Consider the following 19,420-nt stretch of genomic DNA (forward strand, 5'->3'; position numbering starts at 1 on the left):
GTTCCTATTGTTACCATGTCCTACATAAAAAACGGAAGCAGGGTTATGTGGACAATTATCATAAATATGGTTTTCACTGCAAAATGAACAAATGAGATCGTTGACTTGGCAAACAGGGGCAGAAGTGCAATAATCCGACTGCACAGGTTGTATCGGCGTGGCTAATGGATTTTTTATTCCCAATGCCATCTCTTTTAGCCTCTGCTTCATTGTAACCATCTCTTTTTGCATCGAGGTCGCAATGTCCAGAGCCAAAACTCCAGCTGGATCTTGCTTCTTTGGTGCTGCCCTAGATCTTTGCGAACACCATAGTTCGTTGTGTGAAGCTAAGTCATTTAGGATGTCAACTATCTCGTTGAATGTCTTCTTTGTAAAGGCTCCGTTGGCAGCATTGTTTAGCATCATCTTAGTAGGATGCTCTAAACCTCTAAAGAAATGTTCTATCTGGATGCATGCCCGCAAGCCATGGTTCGGACATTTCCTGATTAGTTCTTTAAATCTCTCCCACGCCTCGTGAACAGGTTCACGATCATACTGTCTAAAGGAGATGATCTCCTCTCTGATATCAGCGTGGTGAGTAGGTGGGAAGAATTTTGTTAAGAACTTCTCCACTAACGACCCCCATGTGGTGATGGATCCCGGTGGAAATGCATTGAGCCATGCTCTAGCTTGGTCCTTCAAAGAAAATGGAAAAAGTGTTAGTCTCAGAGCATCGTCTGTTATACCAGGTAATCGAAATGCATTTGCAATTTGAATGAATGATTTCAGATGATCATGTGGATCCTCATGTTCCTGCCCTCCAAAATGTCCAATTGTCTGCAACATTTGGAACATCATTGGTTTAAGCTCAAAGTTTGCGTGGGCTGGAATAGGGTTGACTATCCCTGAATCAAAGTTCTGAAAAGCCGTGGCGGCATATTCTCGCATTGCCACGTCTCTGTTGTCCGCCATCTGGATATGGTTGAATTCATCATTTCTTGCATGATCCCTCATATTACCGTTAACAGCAGGTGGATCAACCGGATCACGAGGTGGAATATCTCTTTTCCATTGAATTTAAATTAATAATAAGGGTGTACAAGGCGTTATAGCTTGACCCTTTCTCTTTTGATCGAAAGGGGAGTATAGACTCACTTGAGAACTTTAAAAGAACGGAATAAATGAAGAAGGAAAGTACAAACTCGAATTAAAGACAATACGATAAGTAAAAGAGTGAAAATACAAGTAACGAACAACTAAAACGTAAATCTAAAGCCTACAAATGAACTCTACAGCTAATAACGAGATAAAAGACGATTAAAATGAGATGATAATGGAAGCTTTGCTGCTGGATGAGTGGCTTCCTTTTATAGCCTCTTAAATTTGTTGAACTTCCCGCCATTTTAGGTAAAAATGGGTCGAGATTCTCTAAACAAACTCTCATTGACATGGACTCATGGTTTTAGCTTGATTTAAACATGTTGGAAATGACTCCATTGCCCTTCATTAAGTGAAACACACGTTTTGAATACGTGGACCACAAAAAAGCGCCAGGAGCTTTTTCCTACAAAATAGATTTCTGTTATTTTCTTCCAACTTTGACCGCATTATGTCATATTTTCCCTAAAGTATCATGTATTGAAAATTATCCAGAAATGTTCTATGCATGTTATACTTTAAGAATACGTAAGCCTTTTTAGTTAATAATGATGCGAAAGAGTTTATTTTTATGGTCAAATAGGCCTACGAAAACCCATTTATGCAGTCAAAATTCAACTTTAACTAGGTCCCCTTGCTAGCTCGTAGATGATAGTTAAGAACATTTAGGCTTGAAAATAATTTTAATTGTTCAAATTTATTAAAAGGAATTAAAGTTAATTGTATGACATGCAATTGATATAATATATGTTGATACATTTACGATATAAAGTTAATTTCGAATTGGATTCAAAATTATGAGAGATGGATATTAGAATTTAATTCTAATATGGTTCATTAATTTAAGTCTAATTTAACTAAATATGATTTAATTAAATTAATGAGATATGTTAGTTTGGCTAAATTAAATTATATTTAATTTAATTTAATTAATAATTATTTTTGTAATTAATTAAATTAATTATTAATTTAATTAATTTTTTTTAATTAAATTAAATAAAAGAAAAAAGAAGAAGAAGAAAAAAAGTGGAGGTGGTTCTCCCCTTTTTATTTTTTCGTCCCCCAGTAGTCGATCAAATGAGTTTCTTAAACTATAGCGAAAAACCGCTTTCTCGATCTCTCGATCTCTCTCTCGGTTTCAAGACGGTTCCCACAAACCGAGTTCTTAACATCCAGAGGATAGCGTGGAAGGCTTTGTGGTGACGTTGGTGCTTATATTTAAGAAGTGTCTTCAAAGGTATGTTTCGCTACTTCATTTTAATCATGCTTATATCTTTTTCTTTTGTGTAATTCTCAAATAAGATCGAAGCACACGCGTTCGCGTGCTTCTGCTACCGGATTTGATCCCTTCATCAACATCAAGATCAGTGTTCACTCTTAACGAAGGGGTTGTAGTATGGCGTAGCATCAAACAAGGATGTATTCCAGACTCCACAATAGAGGTCGAATACGTTGTCGCTTGTGAAGTAGCAAAATTATGTGGTATGGCTTAAAAAGTTCTTAACTGATTTGGAAGTTGTTCTAAATACGAATTTTCCCATCACCATCTATTGCGATAACATTGGTATTGTGACAACTTCTAAATAACTCCAAAGTCACGAAAGAGGCAAGCACATCGAGAGAAAGTACCACTTCATAAGTGAAATAGTGCAACGATGGGACATGATCGTCATGAGGATCACTTTGGAGCCTAACATTGTTGATCCATTAACGAAGGTTTTCACGGCTAAAGTGTTCGTGGGCCATCTAGAAAGTTAGGCCTACAAGATATGTACAATGTAGTATATATATGACAAGTGGGATATTTGTAAAGGGAATAATGTATGGCCTAGTTTATTGTTTTGTAGTTTATAATATTGTACAACACCCATTGATTTAAGTCTTTCTACATCCTACTAGAGTTTAGTTCAAGTGGAAGATTGTTGGGTTTTCTGCTGTAAACTCGTGGTTTGTAAATGTAAAACAAATATTAATCCTATAAAGCTGTTATTGAAGTTGAATTAACCCAAATCCAACGAACTAACATCTGAGGTTATGTCATGTAACTATAATAGTATATAATTTATATACAGTATATATTTTATATACGTGAAACTCATAGTTTGTAAATACCAGACATACTTTTATCATTCAATAAAATTGTTATTGAAGGTTATATATAATCAATAAGTAGTTATTGATCCAATAAAATATTCTTACTAGATCTAAATCGAATAAACTAAGGATCCTAGACTGTTACATGAGACTCAAACTTTATGTACAGACATAAATATGGATCAAGTTTGAGTTAACAGTCTAAATGATCTATATTATAGGAATAAGGTTGGGCGCCTTATTATGGGGACACTATGGATGCGGTCCACTTTGTAGCTAGTACAAATGATGTGATCCTAATTCATTCATGTGAAGACATGCGAGTGGGGGCGTCCTGTGCAAAGAGTTTGCATAAAACCGGATCATGAGATAGTCACTTTTACTTTATAACACCGTTTACTGTCTGAAACTGACTATCTCGACTTTGATGGCCTAGGTAACTCGATCTTAATCTTTAGCTAACTATGAACTTCTGTTTACTCGGGATTATCCATAGATCTACATGGGTGAGAGCAGCTCAACAGCACTGGCTCAATAAGCCTCCCATATCAGGGGTAAGACCAGGTAGATAGCTATGGACATAGGATGCAAGAAAGAATTCACTCCTACCAAATTTTGGGATAGTAGAGAGGTTGTTATCTTAAGGACTTAATCTAGGTCTAGAACAATTGGCCTCACCCTCATCAAAAGGCTTGAGAAGATTTTTTGATTTAATAGTTGGACTACAAATCATTGTTCATTGGAGGATTAGTGAGACTTAAGGAACAAAAGGTAATTATAGGAGTAAAACGGTATTTTGACCCAGCTGTAATTACGAACAACCTGTGAAGGGTTGACTTACCGATCATTTTTATATCAAATGGACATAATATATCTACAGTGAAGACAGTGCAGCTACGGGCTTTAGTAGAGTGACCCGGTAGTTAACGAATGTTGGTTAACTAGGTGAAAGAGTTTAACTGATTAATCTCATATCGTTGGAGCTCATAATCTGTAGGTCAATAAGGTCCTCTAGCTAGATCATATAGGAATAAACTTAGAATAATTTGAAGGAATAATTCAAATCGTACACATTAGGTCAATCATATGAGATATGATTAAGTAATTGATATATTCAATAGAGAAATTTGGTCAAAATATTTCAATAGTATTTAAATATTAAAATTATGAATGTGGATTCCTAATCGGAGGCATGGATTTCGTCAAACAGTCGGATTTCGGAAAAAGTCAAATAGTTGACTTTGACCCGAGAAAGTCAAAGGTTGACTAAGAAGATTAAAATAATGTTTCTAACCAAGTTGGTGAAAAATTTCACTAACTTGTTGAGTGGAACATTTAAATAATCTCAAAAAATCCATTTTTTGACACTTAACCATGGGATGCATGAGTGGAATGTGTGTTGTAAGTTTTTGGTGAACTTAGACATGCATTTTGACACTTAGTCATGGCATGAATGAGTGGAGTATGTGTTGTAAGCTTTTGGTGAACTTTCACATGCAAGAGTTGCATGTAATTTGCCTATTTAAGAAGACCTTTGTTCAAACATGAAACCTCTGGGAACCTTTGACTATTTGATGGTTTTGAAAAAGCTTACATAACTCCTTTTAGCAAAAGAGTCCCACCACTCTATTCCAAGTCCTGAGAATAGTTAGGAAGACCTCTTGGTGGTCCTCATTGGAGCTAGTTGAAGAAATTTGAAAGTTACAAAGGAGAAAAAAGGGTAATTCAGGGATAAAACGATAATTTAACCCAGTTGAAGTTACGAACACTCGTGAAGGATTGACTTACTTTTAATGGTCAATATCCATGGACCCAAAATGTTCTGCAGTGCACAAGAATGCAACTATGGGTCTTTGGTGGAATGCCCAAACAGTTTATCTTGAGTATTGATGATTTTAATAGGAGAAATGGTGAGTAAGTTATCCACCTCAGAAGGTTCCGATGTGGACCTGCAAAAAGGCCTATCTGGGGACATGCCCTTCAACGTATCGTTGTCCTCCACCTGGAAACCTGGTTTCCATCCCCAAATATTATGAATTAGATTCATATGAAAACTACAGGTTAAAATTAATGGGCATGAGACTCACATTAAAACTATAAGTTATGAGAGAGATATGGATTTGAATATGATTCAAATAAAGTATTAATTAAATATGTGATATTTAATTAAAGTTAATTACTTATTTTGATAAATTGATACATTAATTCATTATTATTTAATTAAATTAAATCAAATTATATTTTTTTTATTTAACTTAATTAAATAACCCATTTCATTGCATTTTGCAAGGGAGTGGGTAGTTTGTGAGTGTGGAGGTTACTTCCTCCCCACTACTCTTCATCACTAAAAATGCATTGGATTACATTTTTTGTAACAACCGAAAAATATAATATTTAGATTTTTTTTAGTCGTTTCCTTTTATTCTCTCAAAGATCAACCTTTTCTATTTTAAAAATTGTTTTTAAAAGATAATTTGATTTTAGAATTAAAAAAGAAATATTTTTATTAAATCTTTATCTTTTTATGTTATCATTTAAAAAAAAAGATTTCTTTATGGTTTGTTTTAAAAGACCTTAAACTGTAGGTTTTATTTTCTTAAATTGCTAGACCTAGTTTTCTGTCTAAGAGAAAAAGAAAAGAAAAGAAGAATAATTTTGGTATTTTCTCTAAAAAATCGGTAAGTTTTTCTTCCTCATTGTTTTAGTTTTATTGTTTCTTGATATGTAGTTCTTTAATTCAGTTTATTCGGAAAAGTTTTTGAGGTATTTTTTTTTACAATAAAAGATTTTGAGGACTTTTTGCCCTAAAAACTTTCCAGCATTTTTGGTTTGAATCTTGTTGTTCATGAGACTGTTTTTGGGCTATTTGAGACTTCTTTTGCATAAAAAGTTTACCTACTTGTATCCCATAAACTATAGTTTATTGTTATGATTTTTACATGAAAAGTTATATGTTTTACCAAGGTTTAAAGGTTTTTCTATACAGTTTTCATATCTCATTTTTCTATAAAAATCAGTAAATTGTTAATTGTTTTGTGGAAAATTCCTGAAAGTTTTATTTTATAAAACATAAAATTTTCCAGATTTAAAATCCCCAAATTTTCAGTTTTTTAGATGGTTTTTAAGCTTGTTTTGTTGAGAAACTTTTTGTAAATTTAGTCCGTATTGATTTATATCGATTCTTGTAATTTTAAAATTTGTTACCGTTGAATCTATAGGCTTTTTAACCCAGTTTTCATATCTGGTTTTGTAGCCCCAAATCCATAATTTTCAAATTGTTTTGCATAAAAAAATTGTTTTGAATGAGAATATTGGATAGATAAGATTTGCTTAGTATTTTTGTTGAATTTTAAATCCTTAGATAGGATGTAAGGATTGATTTTGGATATTGGTTGTTTCTAGGCAAGTTGACAACTACCCAAGGAATAAGTTAAGTTAGATTTGTAGGATTTTCGAGAGAGGTAAGTGATTTACCATATCCCTTCGAAAGGTATTGTAAGTGATTTGTCCTATCCCTTCGAAAAGTGTTCATATCCCTTCGAAAGGTGTTATAAGTAATTTGTCATATCCCTTCGAAAACTAAAATTTATTTTGGTTTTGATATGAAGATTTGAAATTGATAACTTGCATATGAAATTCAAGTTTTATTATGGATTTGAAAAATAATTTGGCAATTGATATTATGTTTATTTGCAAAGTATTTGAAATATTCTTATATGATTTGATAAAGTTTTGTTTAGACTTATTTAAAGGTTTGAAATTGATATTTTGTTTAGTTGTGAAATATTTGAAATGATGTTTTGGATGATTGATAAAGTTTGTTTTAAATTAGTTAAATGTTTTGAATTAATTTATATTGAAAGTAAGTATATGTTTTGCATTTTATTTGAAAGATATTTTGATTGATTTGATAGGACTATCCAGATATTTTTGTTTTGAGGAACGTTTTGCTTATTGATAAGCGCCAAGGTTGCTCGGGTTTACAAAGCTAGAGGTCCTTCTAGGATCCTTGCATTCACAAAAACGACTAACTTACCGAATGATTCTAACCAAGAGTAAGGTTAGAAGATGAATCACTCTTAGATCGGACTTAGAATCTACGATGGTCACTCCTCACCCCAGAATTAGCTTGATCGAGACTAATCCAATGAATCGGTTTAACATCAAACATAAAGCAAGATTTGAAAGAAGCAACACCAAAAGTGTTAAGGAACAAAAGTTCTTGAATTTCAATATGTTTAATCTGCCAAAACAAGGTGATTACAAGCCTTTAAATAGGCCAAATGGTCGTTCAACATGAGGAACACCAAAACTCTTTCAGATCCTATTTAATGCAAATTGTAGAAAATAAGACATGCAAATTAAAACATGATTTCACATCAAACTAGACAACTAAATGTGAATCCAAAAACGTAGAATTGCTTTAAATTGTCTTGGAAATCACATGTAGGAGGCGCTTTATGTTTGGATGAGATTTGACAAACTTTGACATCATAAACTCCCAAGAGGTGCAATCTGCAAAGGCACATGTTCACCAATCTACACACTTTTTTTGTCCTCTATGCCATCTCATCTCAAAATAGACAACTTTTCCTGTGCCATCTTTGCTCCATTCTCTTCTTGACTCATTAAATTAACATTGTAAAGAATTTTGGCCTCATAAATCTTTGTCTCCTCGTGTGCATTAGCTAGCCTTTGAAGATGTATTATGAAAACCTCTTGAATCTTCTTTGCTTTGCTTCTTGTAATTGGTCTCTCGGGTACATTCAATGGATCCGTGGTTGGACTTGCATCACTTATTTGGGGTAGTAGCTTAATTTAGAATTGATTGATTTTCGTTATGGCTTATTTGTGGGAAGGCACTTTTGTGGTTTTACATTCCTTGGGAATGAAGATTCATGTGTGTGTTATTCACTCACATGGCCTCACACTTAAGTAATCGTTCTGTTTGTTCTGGTCGATATTATTTCGGTAACTCTGTTCTGGTCGATATTAATTCGACAACTCTAATAGAAGTTTCTGATTGATTGGTGTTACCGACGGGTAACCACATATGTTCTGTAGGCTACCCAAATAATGCAACCTCCCACTCAGATTTTGAAAGTATGAATGAATGTAAGATTGTTTTGAATGTTTGAATGATTTAGTTTATTCGAAAGTTTGAAAGTTGTACTAAATGTTTTAGGACTTTTAAAAGTTTTGATCTATTTGTTTGTTACAAATATTTCGAAAGGAAAAATGAATTTCAATGTTTAATATGGTAATTGCTTATTCAGTATTTTTTACTCATTTTTCCATTTTCTAAATGCTTTCAGATGAAGGTTCGAGTGACTGCTTAGATAGTGATCGAAGAATAGCGTTCTTGCATGAGAAGTCGGAATTCTTTAATATTTACCATTTGTTATAGTTTAAATGATAAGCGTCAAGGTTGCTCGGGTTTACAAAGCTTGAGGTCCTTCTAGGATCCTTGCAAACATTCACAAAAATGACTAACTTACCGAATGATTCCAACCAAGAGTAAGGTTAGAAGATGAATCAGTCTTAGATCGGACTTAGAATCTACGATGGTCATGACTGGGTGTTTATGCTGAACGCACGCGCTAAGCGTGGTAACAATTATATAGATGCAAGCGCACACCTGTCAGAGTAATATAAAATGGATGGAGTATCCAAGTATCGATCCTCAAGGACTTCTAAACAATTTCCAAACTCTAAAGTTTTAAAGAATAGTGAATGTTGGAATGAGTGATTCTTGTAAAATGGGAAGTGGTCACAAATAATGGTTTGGATTTGGGATTTGGACTTAGAATAATAAAACCTAGCCCGAATTACTTCAAGTTAGCCAACAAAGAATCAAGGATATGCTAAGGACGATATGCATTTCACTTTAGGAACCAACGACTACGCTTTTCACTTGACTTATGTCTAAGCAAGTTCAAAGTCCTAAGACATTCCCTAATATGTCTATTATGAGATATATCTTAGTTTTAGGATAGAAATAGTCGCAACCTCGGGTTAAGGTCCTATGTCTAGGCTACTTAAGCGGAACCCTTATGTCTAAGGCGCTCCTCTCCTCGGTTTAACCACTCAACAATGCAAATAAGCAACCTTTTCAGTATTGACTTGTTAAGACTTACAGTGGCCTTCTCTAAATCTTAACTTTTTGGGAAAACATGTTGAGCAATGAATGGAAAGTAAAAACACTACTTCTTAGCAACTCTTTTTAGACATAAAAGGCTAACTATCCATAACCGGGCTAGAGACGGGAATTTAGAAAGACATATTGAAGAAAATACAGCAAGTAAAATGGTTGAATGTGGAATGCATGTGTGAAAAACAAAAGTTAACTAATGGAGAGTTTTTATCGAGATTGAGAGCTTCGCCCTTCTCTTTCAAGCAAGGGAGAGTGTCACATGCTCTTTCCTCCAAAAACACAACTCTCTTAACTGAAAATAAAGTAAAGGCAAAGAGAGAATAAGCAAAGTGCTAGGTTTTTATATATTTGAATAAGTAGAAAAATGACTAAGTACAAATGGTAACAAAACAAGCTCAATAAAAGAATGTAAAGTGCTCGGGATTTAAAAACCAAAAGTAACTAATGAAAGCAACTCAAAAGTACTTAGAAAGCAACAAAGAAACACTAAAAATGATCAAGAGAAGGAAGCAAGGCTTGATGAATTTGGTGGAGAAGTTGCTGGAATTTATAGCTGTGCAGAATTGGTTAGGTAGGTCCTAAAACGATGGTGAATCACCCATTTCCAACTCCTTTGACTGACCAAATCGTGCTCAAACTGATAGTGGAACACTTCTTCTACACGTATGCATCGGTTGGAACCACCAAAACGCATTGGAAGACGCGTTTCATTAAGGGCAAAGTTGGAAGAAAACCAGTTTTCTGCAGGCTTCCCAGGCGCCTGGCGCCTCCTGAGGTGTTTTTCGTCTTTTCGCTTCTTTTGATTAATTTGCACTCCCAAATGGTCCTAAAATGTCATAAATACAACATAAGCCATCGACAAACCATAGTATATGAATTTTGCATGAATTGGAACTCAAACGATCGAGAAAAATCCGAAACAAAGCTGAAACATAGTAAAAACAGCATCTAAAACCTTCTTTTTACGCATGTAAACAAGCGTAATCACACCCCCAAACTTAACTTTTTGCTTGTCCTCAAGCAAAACTTAGCAACTTTAATCAGCTTTCTAACACATGGACAAGGAAAAGCAAAAGCAACCGAGATGTTCAATCATAAATTGTCTCAAGGAAAAGATGTCAAAGCCTACCATTCTATTGCCTTTGTAAACTTAGTCACTATAAACCAAGTTTGAAATGATAAAAACTTTTTCTTTCAAAATCTTTTTTCTCTTTCAAAAACAGAAAACGTTTTCAAATACCCCTAAGGAATCTGCACACTCCCTCCTTACACTAAGACTTTTACATCTGAAAGACCGGCTACTAGCCCCTGAGGTTTTCACACACTAACATCGGTTTCAACCACAGCTACTCGTAGAAAGACTTTGAAACTAACAGCTAGGTCATAAAACGACGACAATGAGAAACACGAAGTCACTTATCACCATCTTTACTGCTATTTTCAAAGTCAACACCCAACCTAAAACTAAATGGGTGTCTACAGTAGAACTCGGGAATCATAAATACATTTTCTTTAACTCTCATTGTTTTTACCGCTCTTTTCTTTCTAACACAAGTCTTTTCCCCACTCTTATTTTCTTTGACAAAGACTTTTTTTTACTCTTTTGCAACTTTTGTCTTATTTTTTTCCTTTTTTTCTTTTTTTTTTCTTTCTCGGTTTTTAAGCTAAGTGCTTTTCAACACTTTCTTTCTTTCCAACTGACTCTTTTTCAAAAGCACGATTTTTCAAATATAAATAACACTTTATCTTTCTGAAACAACGACTGATACAACGACTGTCCCCCCCAAACTTAAGAGAGACAGTGTCCTCACTGGGAAAAGACTTTTGCATCGGATGAAAAAGGCTTAACAATAAAAAGGACAAGGACTTCCTATATAGGGGCAAAGAAAAAGCTTAAAGTTTGTAAAGATCAAAAAGACATAAAAGAAAATGAGTTTATCACCTAAACAAAGGAAATAGCTCCAAGCTTAGTCAGGCATAGAACAGAAAACTCAACAATCTCTTATAATCATCATCGACATGAAATCACATGCACAGCACAGATGCTTCAAAATAGGCATGTGAAAAGCTAAACTAAGGTTAAGTGAAGGCATACTTTAAGTGATCAGAAGATAAACGATACTAATTTATTCATGCTTCAACTGAGCTCGAAACATAATCAATACAAAAAAACATGCGTAGTAGTGCTAAAATATGCAAACTACATCATTAACAAAAAGAAGAAAACACAAAAAATAGCAAAGAAGAAACCTCCCCTTTATGAAGTCGGAGGTTGTGGACTAGGATCTGTGTCAGTACTGGGAGATGGATGACCAAGGATAGCAGCTAGCGCTGGAGGCCATGAAGGTAAAACCGCAAAATCCAATGAAGCCCTTAAGTTGTAGATATGTTGCACGACTTCTCGAACCTGATCTCGCAGCTGTTGGTTCTCCTCTCGAAGACGACGGATCTCCGATGTAGGAGACATCCCAGTACCTTCCCTTCTTTGTAACGCATGGGCGATAATACGCCGAATATTCTTCTCTTCCACAATTGGGGCATCTCTCTTAATTTGATCCTCAGGGAGCTGTACACCTTGTCGTAAGCATAAAGAAGTGACCAAACGTGGGTGATAAAGCTTACCACGTGTCCGGTGGGCACACTCATGGATACTGGTATTGATCAATTCTCCATAATTCACATCTATGCCCTTTAGCATGGCATAAACCAGCAATGCCCTATCCTGAGTGACATGCTCATCATGCTCCGTTGGCAGAATTCTGTTTTTGACTATGTATAACCATCCTGCAGCAGCTAGGGAAACATCCTCGGGTTTTAGTCGTACCTTGCCATGAGTAGTCAAATCCCAAGTGGCAGAGGGCTTCCCAACACATTCTAGAGCCTCATCAAGCTGTTCCAGAGTCGGAGTCACTAACATCTTATTGCCCACAGTGTCTCTGATATTCTCAATGTTGAAGGTGTAGTTGATTTGAGTGGCATCAAACCGTATTTCCTTCCCGCGCACTATGGCTATATGTGATTGGGGATGGACAGCAGCATAGAACTCTCTGACTAACTCCAAAGCCTCACATTGTATGGGCTGAATGAGTGGTCTCCATTCTTTGTCTCTGGCGGTCTCCCTCCAATCATCAGGCACATCTCCTAGAGTGAGATCGAATCCCAATTCTGTCATAATCTTACGGGATTTCATTAATGAAGTTCGAGTGGCTAAATTTTCCGCGTTCCATTTCGTCTCGACCTCCTCTCCCTCAGACAAGTCGAGTTCAATTGTATCAACTGGCCCAGGTGCCACTACCTTCTTCTTAGCTTCAGCTGCTTTAGCTTTCGCAGCTCTCGTTTTAGGTTCATTCATGGGCACTGTTGGCTTCTTAGCCTGAACTGCACGTCGTTTTGAACTCTTTTTCTCCCGCCTCTTGTATTAAAACATTTCCCTTATCGTCTGCGTGTCCTCAGGATCTTCTTCGCTGGTAGGTTCTTGAGTACTATTCTCCCCAACCTTGGATGTACCTGTATCACACCCAAGCGGGTTAACTGTATTAGAAGGAATAGTATGAGCATCCCTTACCCCTGGTAGAGTGGCCATCGGTGTGACATACTCATCCATTGCCACTTGGTGACTACAAAATGCTCCTTCTGCAGGTGTATCCAATGGGGAAGGTTCCTGAGTATCTGTTCTCACCACTTCGTTCTCGGTATCCTCTGTTTCTGGCATATTTGAACAATGTCCTCGTGAAACCAGTAGAAAATCGTCATTACCATCTTCCGGTGTAATAATCAATGGAGATGAATAAAACTGCTCCTCGTCCCTGTTCTCCATAGATGAATCCTTAGGCGTCAGACGCCTACTACTCCCATCTTCCTCAATTTCTGGGTCTATCATAACCTCCTTGCCCTTCCTTTTTTGTCCTACCGAAACCCCGGGCTCTAGCCTATGGCTGTGGCTCTTCTCTTGCTCTCCTCCATGCTCGTCTCCTGCATCCATTGGCATATTGATTGGGGTTGGCATCCTAGGAGGCTCTAAGGGTTTTAGTTGTCCCATGTTGAAGGTACTCGATATGTTAGGGTGCAATTGGGGTGCTTGAGGTCCTCTTTCTAGGAATGGAAGTTGAGCTGGTGGGGGAACCCTAGGTGAAAGCATCCCATAATTGGTTGGAGGTACCCAATGACCCATTCCATAATAAGGTGGAAGGCTAGGAAATAGAGTAGATGGGTTTGGCATTCCATAAGGATGAACACTAGCTGGAATTTGCATTTGAGACAAGGGAAAATGATAGGAAGGAACCGGGTTAAACATAAACGGTTGGTACATACCCGGATTGATCATTGGAGGAAGTTGTTGAGGATTTTCAGCCCTAAACTCACTGTTTTGAGGTATATTAAAGGTGGGTAGTTGCTGAAAATTAACATAACCATGTGGGCTCATTATAGGATGTTGTGTAGGAGCTTGGGATGGAGGACATTCAAATGTTTGAAGCGGGTTTCCTCCCCTAACAGCAGCTAGCCTAGAATCTGAACCCATGTGGTGTTGGAAGTTCTCCAATGGTGGAAAAGGAATGCTTGTGGCATTTGAAGCTTGAGTAGAAGAGGTAGGAAGTGAAGTATGTTGAGAAGAGGAAGCCATAGATGTAAGCAAATGCTGGAAATTTCTTCTTCTCTTTGGTGGCTGAAAATCGAAAACAAGGGTGATGAAGGGAGTGGGTTTTTTTTCGAAAAAAACAAGGGGAAGAAGAGAGTTGTGAGGGTTTTGGTGGAGTTGTAAAGCTTAGGCAATGGGTCTATTTAAAGCTTTCCCCAAACTAAATCCTAAATGGAAAGGGATTGACATTTAAGTTCAACCAAGTTTTCCTAAACCTAAAAGGAAAAGAAAACAAATTTGAATACAAAATAGGATTAGGGAAACAAAATTTGAGTTTGAAGAGAAGTTCTTAAAGCTAAATCATAGAGGATTAATGTTTGACCCAAAATAAAGCCCATGCTATCGAAAATTAAAACCCAAACCGTGAAGGAAAACGAAACTCGAACTGCTGGAAAACAGGGCAGGCGCCAGGCGCCTGCGTAAAATTTTTTTTTTCAATGTTTTTTTTTTTTTTTTTTTCATTCTTTCTTCCTTATTTTTCAACGTTTTCAAAAACATTCTCTTAATAAGAAAAACTTTATAATGAAACAAAGAGAAAATAAAAGATACAAAGACTTCCTTCCTTTACTTTTGTTCTTTCAAAAACGGATAAGAAGGAAAAAACATTTTTCGCAAAAATTTATTGACCTGAAAGTTGAATAGAGGTTTTTCCTCTATCCACTGGTTCTCCAAAATACGGCTTAAGTCTCTGCCCATTTACTTTAAAAACATTTCCCTTAGAGTCAACTAGATCCACTGCCCCATATGGGTAGACTTTAAAAATTTGAAAGGGACCAGACCATCTAGACTTAAGTTTTCCAGGGAAAAGTTTCAACCTAGAGTTGAATAACAGAACCAGATCACCTTCTTGAAGATTGTTCGGCCGAAGACGCCTATCATGCCACTGTTTAGTTTTTTCCTTAAACAACTTAGCATTCTCATAAGAAAAGTGCCTGTGTTCTTCTAATTCCAACAATTGTAACTTCCTCGCTTCACCTGCAGCCAACAAATCAAAATTTAATTTCTTAGTAGCCCAAAATGCTTTATATTCTAGCTCAAGAGGCAAATGACATGCTTTTCCAAAAACTAGCCTATAGGGGGACATGCCGAGGGGAGTCTTAAATGCTGTCCTATATGCCCAAAGTGAATCATCAAGCTTAAAAGACCAATCCCTACGGTTAAGATTTACAGTTTTTTCTAAAATGTTTTTTATCTCCCTATTAGATATTTCGGCTAACCCATTCGACTGAGGATGATATGCTGTTGCAACCCTATGACGCACATTGTATTTAGTCAGCAACTTTTGCATAGACCTATTCACAAAATGAGCCCCCCCATCGATTATCAGACAACGCGGGGTTCCATAACGCGTAAAAATGTGCTTTTGCAGAAAACGAATAACAACTTTGGAATCATTGGTAGCAGTTGCAATGGCTTCTATCCATTTCGAAACATAATCTACTGCTAACAATATATAAAGCTTACCATTAGAAGATGGAAATGGACCCATAAAATCTATACCCCACACATCAAATATTTCAATCTCCAGGATCGGGGTTTGAGGCATTTCGTGGCGTTTAGATATATTACCTGTCCGTTGGCATTTGTCACAAACCTGGGCAAACTTATGTGCATCTTTGAACAGAGTGGGCCAAAAGAACCCACTTTGCAAAACTTTGGCTGCGGTTTTGTGTCCTGCAAAATGTCCTCCATATGGAGACATATGACAAGCGTCTAATATCGCCTCGTGCTCTTCTTCTGCGACACACCTGCGTAAGATATTGTCAGGTCCTAGCTTATATAAAAAAGGCTCATCCCAACGATAACATCGAACTTCATTTAAAAATTTCTTTACCTGTTGCTTGTTGAACTCATAAGGAACTATTCGACTTACCAAATAATTTGCTATATCGGCATACCACGGAACTGAATCAACTCGCAAGAGTTGCTCGTCAATAAACTGTTCACGTATAACAGTTCCATCATCACAGAGCGGGGATTCCAATCTAGACAGGTGATCAGCAACTTGGTTTTCAGTACCCTTCCTGTCCCTAACTTCAATATCAAACTCTTGAAGTAACAAAATCCACCGTATCAAACGTGGTTTAGCATCTTTTTTAGCAAATAAATATTTTAAAGCAGAATGGTCAGTAAAAACAATGACTTTTGTGCCTATCAAGTAAGACCTAAACTTATCAAAGGCAAACGCAACTGCTAACAGTTCCTTTTCAGTAGTAGTGTAATTGAGTTGTGCACCGGTCAGAGTCTTACTAGCATAATACACAGGATGCAAGATCTTGTTTTTACGTTGTCCTAACATAGCTCCTATTGCATAATCACTAGCATCACACATGAGCTCAAAAGGTAAATCCCAATTAGGTTCGATAATTATAGGAGCTGAACTTAGAGCAACTTTCAACATTTCAAATGATTTTAAACAGTCATCATAAAAAACAAATGGTCTATCATGTTCTAACAATTGACACAAGGGTTTAGAAATTTTAGCAAAGTCTTTTATAAAGCGGCGGTAAAATCCCCCATGCCCTAAAAAACTTCTAATCCCTTTGACATTTGTAGGAGGAGGTAGCTTTGAAATGATGTCTATCTTAGCGTGGTCTACCTCTATTCCTTGCTTGGAAATTCTGTGACCCAAAACAATACCCTCTTGTACCATGAAATGACACTTCTCCCAATTTAGGACTAGGTTTGTTTGTTCACATCTCTCCAATACTTTCTCCAAATTAACTAAACAGGCGTCAAAAGAATTTCCAAAAACAGAAAAGTCATCCATAAAAACTTCTAGAATATTTTCTACCATGTCAGAGAAGATGGCCATCATACACCTCTGAAAAGTCGCGGGTGCATTGCATAGTCCAAAGGGCATTCGCCTAAAAGCGAACGTACCATACGGACACGTAAATGTTGTCTTCTCTTGGTCTTCTGGAGCAATAGTAATTTGATTATAACCCGAATATCCATCTAAAAAACAATAGAAATCCTTACCTGCCAGACGGTCGAGCATCTGGTCAATAAACGGGAGAGGAAAATGGTCTTTCTTTGTTACCTTGTTGAGTTTGCGATAATCAATGCAAACTCTCCACCCGCTCACAGTTCGGGTTGAGATGAGCTCATTCTCCTCGTTGGCCACCACGGTAATACCCCCTTTCTTTGGTACACACTGTACTGGGCTTACCCAGCTGCTGTCGGATATTGGGTATATAACACCGGCGTCAAGCCATTTGAGAATTTCTTTCCTTACAACCTCTTTCATCTTTGGGTTCAACCGCCTTTGACTCTCAATAGAGTTCTTAGCATCTTCTTCCAATAGAATTTTGTGCATGCAAAAGGCCGGGCTTATCCCTCGGATATCTGCTATCGTCCATCCAATGGCCTTTTTGTGCTTCTCCAAAATCTGCAATAAAGAATATTCATTAGTAGGTGATAAATTGGAAGCTATAATAACAGGTAAAGTGTCGTTATCCCCTAGATACGCATATTTCAAATGCGACGGCAATGGCTTCTGCTCCAACGTGGGTGGTTCCACTATAGACGGAAGTAACGACTTGCATTCTTCTTTTTGTATTTTTTCAATAGGATTAGCCACATCTTCTGGTCCTTCTGCTATCTTATCAAGCTCTTCTTCAATCTCTGTAACTAATAAGTCATAAAACTCATCAAACATAACAGGATTCAAGCTATTTATAGCAGAGCACTCTTCAAAGTCTCCTGGTAATTTCATGGCGTCTAGAACGTTAAATTTAACTTCTTCATTATTTACCCTCATTGTAATTTCTCCCTTCCTTACATTAAAAACTGTATCCCCAGTGGCTAGAAATGGTCTTCCCAAAATAATGGGAACGTCTAAGTCTGCCTCGCAATCTAGAATGATAAAGTCCGCAGGGAAAATGAATTTGTCCACCTGGACTAAAACATCTTCTATCTTTCCCTCGGGTCTTATGATAGATCTATCTGCTAGTTGGAGGGTAACCGTAGTAGGTCTAGCTTCTCCTATGCCTAAAGATTTGAAAACTGATAATGGCATAAGATTAATGCTAGCGCCTAGATCACATAATGCCCTACCTAAGTTTTTTCCTCCTATGGAACATGGAATGGTAAAACTGCCAGGATCATTACATTTCATGGGTAGCGGGCTGCCTACAGCTTCACTACTACATTTTGTCATGGCTACCAGTTCATGCTCTCCTATTTTTTTCTTCCTAGAAACTATATCTTTCAAAAACTTAGCATAATTTGGCATCTGTTCTAGAGCATCTACTAATGGTATATTTATGTGCAGTTGTTTTAAAATATCTAAAAATTTTCTAAACTGGGAATCATTATTTTTCTTAACTAATCTTTGTGGAAACGGGGGAGTAGGGGTAAAAGAAGGCTGTACCTGTGGAGGAACACTCGGGGTGTCCTCATTACCTTTTCTAATATTTTCTTTTTCTGGTGTTGTTGGATTTTCTGGTATCTTTACAATTGGTTCAGTGGACGGAATCTGTACATCTGTTGTTGGCATTGTTGGTCCATCATATGCCAGTCCACTCCTGAGGGTGACAGCTTTGCACTGTTCTTTCCCTTCTCGTTTTGGTAATTCAGTATGGCCTGGAAAAGAACCTTGTGGTCTATTCTTCAATTCATTGGCGAGCTGTCCCAATTGGGTCTCGAAATTCCTCATTGATGCCGCTTGGGATTGTATCACGGCGTCGGTTCGGGCCATGTACTCCTTCATCATATTCTCAAGATTTGAGTTGTTATTGTGAACTGGTGGAGTCTGTGTTCTCTGATTGTACTGCTGTTGCGGTGGTGGGATGTATTGCTGTGTAGGTGGAACATAGGGCTGCTTGTTCTGCTGGCTCTGCCCTTGATTAAAACCGCTCGAACCTCCTTTTCCTCCCCATGAGAAATTAGGGTGGTGCCTCCAACCTGGGTTGTAGGTGTTCGAATATGGGTTAAAGTTCCTATTGTTCCCATGTCCTACATAAAAAACAGAAGCAGGGTTATGTGGACAATTATCATAAATATGGTTTTCACTGCAAAATGAACAAATGAGATCGTTGACTTGGCAAACAGGGGCAGGAGTGCAATAATCCGACTGCACAGGTTGTATCGGCGTGGCTAATGGATTTTTTATTCCCAATGCCATCTCTTTCAGCCTCTGGTTCATTGTAACCATCTCTTTTTGCATCGAGGTCGCAATGTCCAGAGCCAAAACTCCAGCTGGATCTTGCTTCTTTGGTGCTGCCCTAGATCTTTGCGAACACCATAGTTCGTTGTGTGAAGCTAAGTCATTTAGGATGTCAACTATCTCGTTGAATGTCTTCTTTGTAAAGGCTCCGTTGGCAGCATTGTTTAGCATCATCTTAGTAGGATGATCTAAGCCTCTAAGGAAATGTTCTATCTGGATGCATGTCGGC

General features: G+C 37.1%; 1 non-coding gene across 1 annotated transcript; it reads left to right on the forward strand.

Annotated features, from left to right (window-relative positions):
• The first annotated feature begins 460 nt into the window (after window positions 1–460).
• Window positions 461–567, forward strand: LOC148211461 (small nucleolar RNA R71). Its single transcript, XR_015791174.1, has one exon. It is a non-coding gene; the product is annotated as a small nucleolar RNA R71 (small nucleolar RNA).
• The last annotated feature ends 18,853 nt before the right edge of the window (window positions 568–19,420 follow it).

The sequence above is a fragment of the Momordica charantia genome, assembly GCF_013281855.1.
Source record: "Momordica charantia cultivar OHB3-1 chromosome 5 unlocalized genomic scaffold, Mcharantia_2.0 BLBB01000005.1, whole genome shotgun sequence".
Classification (NCBI taxonomy): domain Eukaryota; kingdom Viridiplantae; phylum Streptophyta; class Magnoliopsida; order Cucurbitales; family Cucurbitaceae; genus Momordica; species Momordica charantia.